The sequence below is a fragment of the Cebus imitator genome, unplaced genomic scaffold (genome assembly GCF_001604975.1).
Source record: "Cebus imitator isolate Cc_AM_T3 unplaced genomic scaffold, Cebus_imitator-1.0 Scaffold501, whole genome shotgun sequence".
Taxonomy (NCBI): Eukaryota; Metazoa; Chordata; class Mammalia; order Primates; family Cebidae; genus Cebus; species Cebus imitator.
In genome coordinates, this window is record NW_016107816.1 from 1,139,686 (window position 1) to 1,153,803 (window position 14,118).

Consider the following 14,118-nt stretch of genomic DNA (forward strand, 5'->3'; position numbering starts at 1 on the left):
GACTTACGCGTGGATGGCTTTCTAGACCAAGTTCGTTTTTGGAAACAGAGAATGAATTACTCCCCCTATTACCTCCTCCCGTTGATGGCAAAATGTTTTCTTTTGTTTGTATTTTCTAAAATCAAGCTGCAAGATGCTTTGGGGCTTACTAAAGTCGTGTGGCCTTTCCAGGCCACGTGGAAAGGTTAGGGGCACCCAGGGTAACCAGGGTTGGCTATTCTTTGTGAGAGTCAGAGGGGTGCTGATCGGAAGCACAGCGCTCCGTGTGCTTCCTGCGCTGGTCATCATGCGGAATGTGTGCTTTCTAAGAAATGCCGGCCTGTATCCAGAACCTGCTGGCCAGATTAAGCCAGCTGTGGACTTAGTCACAGTTACTGTGCTACCAGCAACAGCAACATGGACATTTAGGGAGGAGCAAATCAGAGGAAGGAAGAAACAGGCAAGATAACAAGGCATGACGTCTGATCTCTGGGCATTTCCAGTGGAGGGATTTGGTTCACTTATTTATGTTTCCACCACCAAGAATCAACAGTGGTTAACAGCTGCTCATGTCTGTTTGCTTTACATTTTTAAATAAACATTACAGATGAAGTTCCCTGTTTGTCCTTTACTCTCTGCCAAAGGCAACTGCCATTCTCAAATCTGCTGGGTATTCTTCTATTCAATTTAAATATTTTTACATATATGCATCCATGAACACCATGTAGTATTGTTTTGTGTGTTTTAAAATTTTATATACACCTTAGCATCTTCTTCACAGTACTCTGTGACTTTTACATTCAAAATTATGTTTTTTTGAGGCCTATGTTTATGTAGATTAGTCTTTTTTTTTTTTAGTTGAGCAGTCACTTTTGCTTGGTTACATACACAGATTTATGCGACCCGGGAGAGGCAGTGGATGATTTGCATTTCCAGCTGGGAGGGAGGACTCGCTTAGTCTTATAATATCAAGCCAAATGGTGAATCCAACTCCCTATCAGGATCAGATGGAATTTAGCATCCGTATTCTTTCCACCCCTTTCAAGATGCTTTCAAACAGCAACTGCTTTCTTAATTAAATGGTAGAGACCTTCAGGGAGATCAGGATCAAGTCCCTTAGACTTAAGAGTTCCGAAGGTTTTATTGCCCGTCCCAAAACGTACCTGTGCAACACCATGTGATTCTCTCAGGATCACACCTGAAGGAGTCAGGCCATTCTTGGTCAGTTTGTAAATCTGTTCCTTCACGTCATCAGATGTCAACTTCAGCCAAGTGGGGATACTGCAGTGATAGGGCAAAGCCCAGTGGGACAGGCCCTTCCTGGGCGCAGGCGTTCGACCTGTGATGGTGGCAGTCAGGCAGCAAAAGGCTGTTTTTATTTTCTTATGGTAATTTCTTTTTGGTAAATTAAGTGTTGAATGTTGAGTTTTGTTTTTTGAAACAGCATTTCACTGGAATGCAATGGCGTGATCTCGGGTTATTGCAACCTCTGCCTCCCAGGTTCAAGCGATTCTCCTGCCTCAGCCTCCGGAGTAGTTGGGATTATAGACACGCGTCACCACACCTGACTAATTTTGTATTTTTAGTAGAGATGAGGTTTCTCCATGTTGGTCACGCTGGTCTTGAACTCCTGACCTCAGGTGATGGGCCCACTTTGGCCTCCCAAAGTGCTGGGATTATAGGCACGAGCCACAACTGTTGAGTTTTTAAAATACTGATTGCTCTCAGGGCGCCATGGCTCACACCTGTAATCCCAGCACTTTGGGAGGCCAAGGTGGGCAGATCATGAGGTCAAGAGATCGAGACCATCCTGGCCAACATGATGAAACCCTTTCTCTACTAAAAGTACTATTAGTTGGGCGTGGTGGCTCACACCTGTAGTCCCAGCTACTTGGGAGGCTGAGGCGGGAGAATTGCTTGAAGCCGGTAGGCAGAGGTTGCGGTGAGCCGAGATCACGCTGCTACACTCACTCCATCCTGGCAACAGAGCAAGACCCCATCTCAAAATAAACAAACAAAACAATGATTGCTTTATATGCCATCCACTTCAAAAGGGGTTGAGTTCTGCTTCAGGCATGACATGGTAGCTGGTATCAGAATGAACTCTTCCAGTGAGAACAACTAGAAAAGGTGGACAGTTTTTTTTTTTTTTTAAAAACCCAGCTGTTTGAAGACATGGAATAACAACCAAGACACTGAAGAACAAACGCCCTGCAGTTTTTGAAAACAAAAGATCGCCCCTGCAGTTAGAAATTGGAGGTCACTGTAGAAGAATCTAGATAGCGCGGTCTTCGGGCACCAGGAAGGCCAGTAGGGGGACCCTGTGGGGCCGAGCCACGGCAGGCCAGGCTGGGAGCTATATTGTAGGGTGCTCAAATTCTGCCAAGGCTCTAAAATACCACAAGTGTAATTAGGGGTGTGTTGCTTAAAAAAAATACTCAAGGAAGTCAGTATCTGAATAGCCACACCAGGGAGCGGTAAGACCCCAAGGGCTGACTTGACTAATGGTGCAGTGACTAAACTGCACTGTAAGGAAAGTGGACCCAGGTGGTGTCAGGGTGCGGTTTGGCTGAGCTGGGACTTCCAAGATTGGGACCAGAGCTGACCGGCCCTATACAGTAAAAAGAAACACTGAAAACTGACCCAGAGAACTTCTTTCTCCATTTTCACCCTAGAGCACTGTTTCCCCTTGTCTTTCCAGTGTGGAGAATAAATACTAAAGCATATTGACTGGGCCAGGTGCAGTGGCTCACGCCTATAATCCAGCACTTTGGGAGGCTGAGGTGGGAGGATCACGAGGTCAAGACATTGAGACCATTCTGGCCAACATGGTGAAACCCTGTCTTTACTAAAAATACAGAAGGTAGCTGGGCGTGGTGGCGGGTGCCTGTAGTTCCAGCTACGTGGGAGGCTGAGGCAGGAGAATTGCTTGAACCTGGGAGGCATAGGTTATAGTGAGCCAAGATCGCGTCACTGCACTCCAGCCTGGCCACAATGCCAGACTCCACCATAAAAAAAAAAAAAAGAAAAAAAAAGAAAGATTGGTTGGAAATAACACCAAATTCTTGGCCTGTTTGGGGAGTGGCATTTTCAGCTTTCCTTGGGTGGCCACGTGTCTAGCTTCAGGCTCACAAAGACCAAGATCTCACCAGGTCTCTCCCCTGCGGAAGAGTGGTGACATCCTCTGTGTGATGGTAAATTTTAGGTGTCAATTTGACAGGGCTAAGGGATGCCCAGATAGCTGGTAAAACATGATTTCTGGGTGTGTCTGTGAGGGTGTTTCCAGAAGAGACTACCCTCTGAATCGGCAGACCAAGTAAAGCAGACGGCCCTCCCCAATGTGAGTGGGCTCCGTCCGATCTGCTGAGGACCCTGACTGAACAAAAAGGGGGGGAATAGTGAATTCACTCTCGACTTAAGCTGAGACGTCCATCTTCTCCCACTACAAGACATCAGCGCTCCTGGCTCTCCAGCCTTCAGACTCTGAATGGGACTTACACAATCACTGCTACCCTCCCCCACACTGCCAATCTCAGGCCTTTGGGCTTGGACTGAATTACAGCCCGAAGATGGAAAATCATGAGACTTCTCTGCCTCTAAGTGCATGAGCCAATTCCTATAATAAACCTCTCTGTCTCTACACATACACACACCTTATTGGTTCTGTCCTCTGAGGATCCTCAGTCAATACACTCAGTCATCCTTTGAAACGCTCAGCTCTGGCGTGGAATTGACCATCGTTCTTCCCTGGCTGCTGTCGCTATGGGTCATGGTGCTTGCAAGCCTCCTTAGATGGTTGGCTGGGTGAGAGGGGTGCTCACCCATCCCTGGGCTAGCTGGGGTAGTTGTCTTGTTCATTTTGCTATGTCTCATTTGGACCGTTTATGATTGGAGTGTGAACTACATTTACCAAACTTTTAAGTTCAACACAGTAGATGGAATCCGTACATCCTGGGAGTAACTCTTCAAACACTTTGGAACTAGAGGCGTGCATGGTGGTGTGTGTTCTTAGGCACGCATTTCCTAGATGAACAGTCCTGAAGTAGCATAACACCTCAACTTGCTAAGAGGCCCACTGTGTGCTCCTGCTTTGCAGGTGGGGAGATAGAAAAGATTCATTACTTCCTTTACACATTTGTTTATCTATATCGAATAAGGTATTACCAAAAAAATTGGAAAATAACCCCGCCAGACTAGTGCAACCATTTTGGTTCATTTCTTTCCAGTCTTTTTTTCCCCACACAGTTTTAAAAACATAGGTACAACCATAGTGTTTATATGATTTGTATATGCTTTTATTGACACTTAACATTACAGATATTAGACAATCTTTATCACTTTTTAAAAATACACTTAAAAATCGCATCCCATTGAGCGAATTCTATCTGTTAATTATCATGCTATTCCTAGATTAACAGATGTTTAGGATTTGGAATTCTGCCTTCCTATGTCAAATACTGTTATATCTGTAGATTTTTCCATCTTTCAAATCATTTGCTTTGGCTAGATGACCAGAAGGAGAAGAGGAAAGAAAAAATCTTTAAGTCTCTATAAAGGTTCCTAAAAGAGTTAGGCTCTGTGACCCAAATTTTATGGTGAATTGTAATTCCCAATGTTGGGGGAGGAACCGTGAGAGCAGATTTTCTCCATGCCGTTCTCGCGATAGTGAGTTCGTTCTCACGAGATCTGACGGTTTAAAAATGTGTGGCACTTCTCTCCTCGCTCTTTTTCTCTCCTGTCGCTGCGTGAAGACGTGCTTGCTCCACCTTGCTTTCCACCATGATTGGAAGTTTTCTGAGGCTTCCTAGCCATGCTTCACATATAGCCTGCAGAGCTGTGAGTCAATTAAACCTCTTTCTTCGTCAATTACCCAGTCTCAGGCAGTTCTTTATAGCAGTGTGAGAACAGACTAATAGTTCCCAAATTGCTTTTCAGAAGGGTTTACTAGTTTGCACAGACATGAGCAATTACAAATGTGGCATTTTCTCCCTTTCTCTCTCCCCTCAGCTTTGATTATTAACCTCTCTTCCTGAATAATAGACTAATTTTTCTTTCATCAGGTCAGTCTTTTTATATTGTTAGTGAAGTTCCTTATAAATAGTCCTTTTATGAGTCCTTTTAATTTTTTTTCTATTTCTAGTGTGGTTTTTGAGTTGCACATAAAAGAAATGCAGGTAAGTGCAGTATCTATAAAACAGTGAGAAACGAGTCTTCCATTCTTGGCCCTCATTTCTCCTGGCTTTGCCTAGAGGCAACCACTGTTTCTAGTTTACTTTGTTTCTTCTGCTTCTCGTACATTTCTATCGGGGACTCCTCGATTCCTCGCCCTCTGACTTCCCAGTGCTTTTCGGGTTCTCTTTAAAGGGTACCAATCTACTCTTGTGCCTCATTTGGCCAGAAGCAGCCAACAACGCCAATGAGTAGCCACAGCTGCATTGTCAGGCCCGGTGCATCTCTCTTCCCTAATAGGTCCACAGTGGTCAAAACTCTAAACACATGAACAGTTACTGGGGAAGGTAGTGAGAATGGGAGTCAATGGGGGAAGTGGCCTGGGAGGAAGATATTGCCGGGTAGATCTCAGCTTCCTGAAATCGTAACAGGAGACGAGGACCAAAGGCTCAGGCTCTGTGTGTGGGAGGGGCAGCATTTCTAACCAGGTGTTAGTAGTGGCTGCAAAAGTGCAGTTTTCTGGGTTCTCAGGTGGTCTCTTTAAAGAGACCTAAGAGACGGATGGGTGATGGAAGACTTCACAGTCCTGATGTAATAGCTGTGGTGGACAGCAGAGGGAGCTGTTGGCCGTTTCTGGCCCAAATGTGGCGCGGGAGTAGCTTAGTGGCTCCTGTGATCTAGGGCCTCACCCATCAGTGGCGAAGTCTCAAAGAAGACTTGGGACAAAACAAAGGTTTGCCTTCCCATTGTTGCCCAGGTGATCTGGTGCTCCTATGTTGCCCTTATGTGAATTTCCCTGTTGCAATATTTGCATTGCAGTGAATTGAATTCCAACTTTGACCGAGCTGCTATTTTGTGAGAGCCGGATGCCATTCATGCATACCTTTCAAAGGGCAGTCGCTGTGCACCTGGTCTGCACTGGCTTATGCTGAGGTGAGTAAGGCTCAGTCCTGGACTCAACGAGATCAGAAATGTCCACTGAGAACTAAAAAAACAAAAAACAAAAAACAAAACAAGGGATGGAATTTAAAGCGCTAGGAAAGAGGTGCAGATGAAGTGTGATCGGGGTTCACGATGAGGACGGCTGTCATTGGCTGGAGCAATCAGGGAAGGATTCATGCAAAAAATGCCTTTCAAAAGGGTTTTAAGATGGGTGCAATATTTTATAGCTGTTTATTATGAAATGTTAATCTCCTAGAAGGGTGCATCATTGGTGGAAAAAACAGGGAACATGGGGATGAAAGCTGGGCTCGGGATCAGCCAGTTACATTAAAATCTTAAATAAATGACGTGGAGAATGATTGGAGGTGAGACTGGAAAACACCTTTTGGGCCATATATTTGGAGGACCTTGACTACCACTCACAGTAATGGAGAAGCAGTAGCTGCTTATAAGCAGGAGATTCTGGATAAAAAGCAGACGAGTTGGGTTTTATGCCTTCCTGTCATTTCTGAGAAGATGAGTAATTTTAAAAAATAGCCAGTGAAATTTAGTTCCTATAAAAGGTGTGATCTTTGATCATCACTAAGGAGAATCAGCTTCTCCCAGTTGAGAAATCTCTGAAGAGCCATGTCACACATCCCTGGGTACAAATGACTACCTAGTCTACACCAGTGCTTCTCAAACTTGAGTGTGCATCAGAATAACTTGGGGGGCTTGTGAAAACACAGACTGCTGGTCCTACTCCCAGAGTTTCTAGGACAGCCAAGAATTTGATGCCGATGCTGCTGGTCTGTGGACCACACTGAGAACCTCTGAGTTTAAACATCTTACCTGAGCTTTCTCAGTATATCCATTAGGTGGCAGCAGAGAGCACCACAGGCACGGCACAGTGGTCAAACCTGGAGCGCCCAGGCAGATGCCATGGAAGGCTACTTCTGTGTATTCAATGTAGATCATTTTTGGTGACAAATGACAATATGAACTATCCACAATATGCTCTTCAAAATTCACGGATGCGTTGTATGAGAGGATGATTGGTGACTTGAATCTTGTTCCTTTTCCAGGATGTCCTCACCCCCAGCCCCAGTTCAGACACCCTCTGCCAGGCACCCCAACAAGTCTCTCCTTTACAAAGAGAATAGTTTTGGTCAGGCTCAGTGGCTCACGCCTGTAATCCCAGCACTTTGGGAGGCTGAGGCAGGGGAATCACGAGGTCAAGAGATCATCCTGGCTAACGTGGTAAAATCCTTTCTCTACTAAAAATACAAAAATTAGCCAGGCATGCTGGCACGTGCCTGTAGTCCCAGCGATTGAGGAGGCTGAAGCGGGAGAAGCACTTGAACCTGGGAGACGGAGATCGCTGTGAGCCGAGATCCCGCCACTGCACTCCAGCCTGGGCAACAGAGTGAGACTCAGTCTCAAAAAAAAAAAAAAAAAAAAAAAAAAAAAAAAAGTTTTAATAACTTGCAAGGTCACCTGCAAAAGGGTTTCTGTTTGAGTAATGTCATGACTGTAAAGCTGGCAAGAAACTATGTCACCAGCTGATAGTTTGAGTCAAACTGGGAAATTATGAGCAAGCGTTTCCGTGAACCAAGAGGAAGTGTCCAATCATTGATGAGAGCAGGTTCACAGCTGCGTACGAGCTCTAGGAGCTGGGGAGGCCTGTGCAGATCTACTTCCTTCAAGAAGAAAGTAGAAAAGAAACACATTTTGAGTTTGGGTGTTTAGGAGGTTGGGAAGGCTATGTTGTAGGATTTTGTTTTTTGGGGGGGATTGGTTGATTTTTGTTTTTAAGTTCTCAGAGTTATTTTCTAGTAACCAACTATGTACTGCTAGATTTTGGACTAAAACTTTCTATGTGTGTGAGTATTTGTCGGGGACTGGTGATGTAGGGGAGAGGAAGGAGCAGAGTCAAAAAGTGCTGAACAATGCTAGGATGGATTAGTGCTTGAAAAGGGAAATGGGTCCAGATCTCAGGGGTTAGCTGTGGCAAAGTGGGGTCCTCTTGACATCCTCTACCCAGATCTCACAGCACACTTCCCACTGTGTCTCAGCAGAGACCAGCCCTGGCCAGACCTGGTGCTGACATTAGCCAGATGCTGCCCTGAGCGAGATGGCATCCTGCCACGCTCGCTCCATCACCTGGGAGATGCCTTGTCAGCAGCTCCAAGGGCCTTTTGTGGGAAAGCACCAAAGTCTGTCTTCACATTCCTGCTTCCCTTATTATGCAGCAGTGGAAGTTCAGCCCCAGCTCTTCTATCTTCCTGAATTCATCCCATCCTTTGTTGTCCCTGTTAGTGGTTTCTTCCTGTACTCTCTTTTGTAGATTTCTGTAGAATTTCAGAATTGGTTGTGATATTACACGTGATTGTCTCTGCTCTGCCTGTTGGGGATGTGTGGCAGTGACCCAGTCTCCCCACTTTCCTCATTGTGGGTGGCTCTATATTCAAAGAGGCTCTTATGCCCCTTCTAAGTTCTTTCTTCTCCAGGCTAACATCCTTTTCTTCTTTAAGTCCATTTTTAACATTGGTTCTGAGTTAACTCTTAACCCCTCCCCCTCCCTCTAGTCGGTCCTGGTCACCCCCTGCTTTGCTCTGAAAGGGAAGGGTGCCAGTGGAAGCAGGACCTCTGGCTGCCCCCACGCATGCCCATGCCTCCCTCAAGAATTTGAAATCGTGATGTGTGTGTCTCTTCACACTATGGAGGGAGCCCCTTGAGGAGAGAGAACCATGCCTTTCTCCCTCCAGATCCTGTACTCAGCACAGCCCCTGTCAGACAGCAGGCATTTCAAATTAAACAGAACATGATAATTGCATTTATAAATGCAAGGCAAGACTAGATTGTGTTATCGGGTTTGTCAACACTCATTTGGTTCAGTCATACTGCACATATAGGCAATGAAAACATTTTAAATGGGCTGTGCTTAAGTGTGGTCCCCCTCTCTTGTACTTCTACAGCAGGCTTTAAAACATTGCATCTCCCTTAAAGATCTGCTTCTTGGATTCAGGCTGTTGAGATCTTTTCCTCCTTCTATGTCATTCCCTCAACTTCTCAAGAAGTTGTCAACTTGAGCTGCTGACCCCTTATGAAACTGCACAGAGACACAGCCTTGCGAATGATCAGCTACCCCCACTGCCTATCAGTGGTGCAGTGGGCATGCCATCCCTGCTTGGAATTTGACCATTCAGTCTGCCAGTTACCAAAACGATATTTGTGCTTTAGTGTAAACTTTAGCAGAAAGGTTACCTCCCCGTTGACGCTTCAAATCCAGACTTCAAATCCAAACTGCTCCCTTCCCTGTGCTTCTGTGGTCTTTTGTCTCTTGCAGCGCTTCCAGATTGTGGTTAGTTGATTACAGTTATTTTTCCTACATCAGTAGGTGGTGAGCTTCTCCAGGACAAAGTCTGTGTCTCATTATTCATCTTTGTTTGTAGCAGGTGCCTAACAAATACTGATAGAATTAAAATAATTTTTGTTTGTCTCACATTTTGGTAAGTGAACAGGGCTATATTTACCTAAACTTTTATGCTTTCATACACGGACAGCATACTTCCTCTTGGGTTTTTCTCTTCCTAGACTGGATAGATCTAATGATTTTAGTTTTATGTCATAGGGCAACCCTCCACCTGGAAGAATTGAAGGAGTTTCTGGTTAATTTGTAGGTTGTTGAGAACGAATCCACCTTGTTCTGGTCAAAAGGTGACAAATCTGGTTAACTTCAATCAACAGGGCAGAGAGTCAACTATGCTTTCTGCCAATGATCACTTTCGTTAAATGCTTGAGATCAGATACTAGTTATCTGTGACCCAGGTAATACAGATAGCATTTTCTAATATTTTCAAGCATTACTTTAATGCTTTTTAATACCTGTTTTGAACATAAATCTTTTAAACTCATTATGTATTATTCTATAATGTATAGAAAAGTCATACTTTACCTAGTTCTTATAGGCAAAATTATCTTTGGTATCTGGGACTTTTTTTTTTTTTAAGAATAGTATCCTCAAATTGAAATTATTGTGTCAAATAATATGAATGCTTTTTTAAATTCAGTTGGATTTTTAATTAATTTTTATACTTACTCATATAATTCATACTCACTGTTGAAAAAAATAGCTAAGCAATTAATAATAAAGTACCCCTTCATTTCACTATTTAGCTCTAACGACTATAAATATTTTTATGTTTGTCTGTGTAGGCTTTTTTCTCTACATGAATGTTTATTTCACAAAATGTGAAATCTTTGTTTGTACTATTGCATAGCCTATTTTTCAAATTATTGTGAATTTTTTCAGGTATAAAAAGTTATTTTCTCTAAAAAAAATGTATTTTTTCAACTCAGATTTAACGATTGCCTTGTATTTCCTGGAATAATAATACTAATAGTTAACATGTATTTTGTAATTTTTATATGCTAAGCAATATTCTATTTGTTTTATATACCTAAGCTCATTTAATCATCGCAGTAACCCTGTGAGATAGGTACTATTACTCTATTTTAGAAAAAAGAAATCATGCATAGAAATATTAAATAACTTGCCTAGTTATGGGTACACCATAAATATGCATGAACCAATAGGTCATTGGGGAACGTTTTAGTTGTTTCTTTTTTGTTTGCCACCATAAGAGATGTTGCTATTAATTCACGAAACAAATTACTCATTGAGCTCCCACTGTATGCTGGGTGTTTTGCTAGAAGCTTTGTATATAAGGGAGAAACTGTTGCAGAAAGTAAGCTTCGCTTTGCTGGGAAAGAGACCTGTTTGAAAGGATCCTGGCATGAGACAGGGTTTTCTTTCTCTCTTCTGTTTGCTCCCATCGCGGAGGGGAACTCCATACTGCAGCAGCAGCAGCACTTGGCTAGATGTGATTTTGTCTCTTCCATCAGCAATGATATCTCCCGCCCCACTTCCTTGCTCCCTCAGGAAGGCCCCCTCCTGCTCTGCACACCTGCCAGGGTGAGGCTTGAGGAGTTGACCCTTCTTCCTGAGTCAGACAACCAAAGCCACAGGCGTAACTTTAGGGGCTGGTCCTGTACCTCTGATTCTGTTCTGTGTTTTAAGCAGAGTTTTCACTAATAATGAAAATGTGTAGGAGTGTTGATCGCTAGTTATTGAAGAAAAATGGAATTGGTTACTGTACAGTGTAATAGTCCCCAGGTTGTTCCACCCTTTCTTGCAGGCTATTTACTGATGTACTTTTACTATACTGGGGAAGGCTGAGAGCTCTCTGGGCAGTAGGTAGGAAAGAATAAACAGTCTGTGAGTTTTCATGTATTTTCTTTTAGTAATAGCTTTTGGCCAGGCACAGTGGCTCATGCCTATAATCCCAGCACGTTGGGAGGTCTAGGTGGGTGGATCACTTGAGATCAGGAGTTGGAGACCAGCCTGACCAACATGGAGAAACCCCATCTCTACCAAATACAAAAAATTAGCCTGCACACACATGTAATCCCAGCTACTGAGGAGGCTGAGGCAGGAGAATTGCTTGAACCGAGAAGGCAGAGGTTGCAATGAGCCGAGTTTGCGCCACTGCACTCCAGGCTGGGTGACAGCAAGACTCCATCTCAATAACAATGAAAAGGCTTTATTAAGATATAATTTACATATCATTCACTCTTTTAAAGTGTAGAATACATTGGCTTTTAATACATTCACTGAGTTGTACAACCATTACCACTGTTTAATTCAGAACATTTTCATTACCCCAAAGAGAAACCCCATACGCATTGTCTCTTCTCATTCCCCCCACCCCCATTCCCGGGCTCCTGGCAACCACTAATTTGGTGCAATCTAGGCTCACTGCAACCTCCGACTCCGTGGTTCAAGCAATTCTCCTGCCTCAGCCTCCTGAGTAGCTGGGATTGCAGGCATGCACCACCACGCCCAGCTCGTTTTACCTCGTGATCCTCCCGCCTCAGCCTCCCAAAGTGCTGGGATTGCAGATGTGAGTGACTACATCCGGCCTCTACTTTCTATCTCTATGAATTTGCCTATTAGGGACAGTTGATATAAATGGAATCATACAATATGTGGCCTTTTATGTCTGACTTCTTTCACTTAGTGCAATGTTTTCAAGGTTCATCTATATTGTAGCATGGATCAGTGCTTCTTTATTTTTTAAGGCTAAGTAGTATTCCATTGCATAAGTAGACCACCTTTTGTTTCTTCATCCGTCAATTGATGGATATTTCTGTTGTTTCCACATCTTAGCTATTATGAAGAATGCTGCTGTGATCATTTATGTTTTCATTGCAGTTACCACAAAGTATCTAAAGGCCAGCCAGTCACAGCCACGGTGCACAATTTCCTAGTACAGAGGAAGTTTTCTGCTCAACTCTGACCCTCTTGGCAGGGATACCAGGCCTGCATGTCTCGTGACTGCACGTGTTGTTTAGATAATTGTCTCTGTTTGGTGACCCACAGTTTTCCTGCTGATATCTGAGTTTTGTTGGCATTGCTGACCTATGAGTCTGATGTCTTCGGTGCAGAGCCTCTATCACACTTTTAGCCACAATCCCATTGCTGTGGACCAATAATAACAACATTCTCTTTGCGACGGTCCTTGCAATTTGCAAAGCACTGTGTTACTTCCCTTTTCTTCAGGGTCTTATACTCTGCTTTCCAAAGTGTTAGCCTTTAGCAAAGTAACTACTGCTAAAAGGTATAATGGCCAATAAGATGTTGGCCTTTCCTCAGGTGACTCACTGAGTCCTAATATTTCCCTAGTATAATTTTATACACGAATCAGTGATGATGAGGATGTCAGGTGCTACCATAGAGCAAAATGGCTCGTGAGGTTCCCTCAAATCTGTACTTAGAAGGCTCCCTCTCTGCATGCAGGCCATAAGCTTGGCTTTGTTGTACGAACTTAGTATTGTGTCCGAGCCAGCTTTTTCTATATCTTTCTTCTTATACAAAGACTGTTTGTGAAAAAGCTAAGATTGGTGGCAGGTTTTCAAGAAAATTTTTGTGGTTGTTTATGCTAGTTTGTTTTCCTAAAGAGTAAACATGCAGTAATTAAAAGTTTTTAAAAGAAGAAAAAGATTGATGGTAGGCCCAGGAGTTAGAAGGCTCTGGGGTTACAGTTCTTCCAGAGGGGCAGTTGCTGTTGGAGTGTTCTTTCTAGTCTGGAAACCAGTTCTGTATGCCTGAGAGAACATTCCCTACAGCCACGGCTCCTTCAAAAGGATAGCTTTTGCGAAAGACTCTTGTCAAATGTTTTTTCATCATCTAGAAATCACACACAAGTGTTTCCCCTTGAAGTTAGCATCAATGTGTATGCAAGTTTCCACTGAAAATGTCAAGTGTGACCACTCCTTAGAGAAACCATGTTCCTACCTCTCCCCATCACCAAAGTTTATACATTCCCAAGCATTCTTTGTGTTCATGTATTATTGTGTGTCAGCTCATCCTGGAAAAAAGAAAAAAGATAGTAGATTCTATGCATGACCCCCTTCACAACTCAATTCCCAGGATCGCTATGTGTTTTCTAAGTCTGAGCAGTTCAGAATCCTGGTTCGTGAAGGCTTTTGGTCAGGCTAAGGACTGGGTATTTCTTCTTTAAATTCAAATTTATTTTCCAATTCCAGTGCAAATGCACACTTGCAATACTACCCTACGCCACTTTCTGCTACAGTCTGTCTGCTGTTTCCTGTCCTATATCACTCATAGAGTATTCTGATATTCCAGTGAACAACCAGCCTGGAAAACAAAGCGATTCAAATACCCGGGAATGATGGGCTGCCATATTACCATTGCTCTGTTTCCCTGTGGTGGTTATTCATCGGAGGTGAATTACTTCTTTGTGATTTCAGAGATCATCTCATCTAGTCCCAGGAAGGACTATATCGAAACTAACCCAAACTGTGACTGCTCATTAGAGTCTTAAAATTTTATGGCTATAGAAAGATGATATCTTTGACCAAGAATTACTTCCACTATCTAATTTTTATGAATTTTGGAAGTTCTGTCTGATTATAATCCGAATATTTTTTGTTGCATTGTCTGTCACTTTGCACATAATGCAA

The 14,118-nt window shown here is 43.4% G+C and overlaps 1 pseudogene; it reads right to left on the reverse strand.

The window, feature by feature from the left end:
* Window positions 1-845: 845 nt before the first annotated feature.
* On the reverse strand, window positions 846-7,047 carry LOC108292732 (annotated as a pseudogene).
* Between the last annotated feature and the right edge of the window lie 7,071 nt (window positions 7,048-14,118).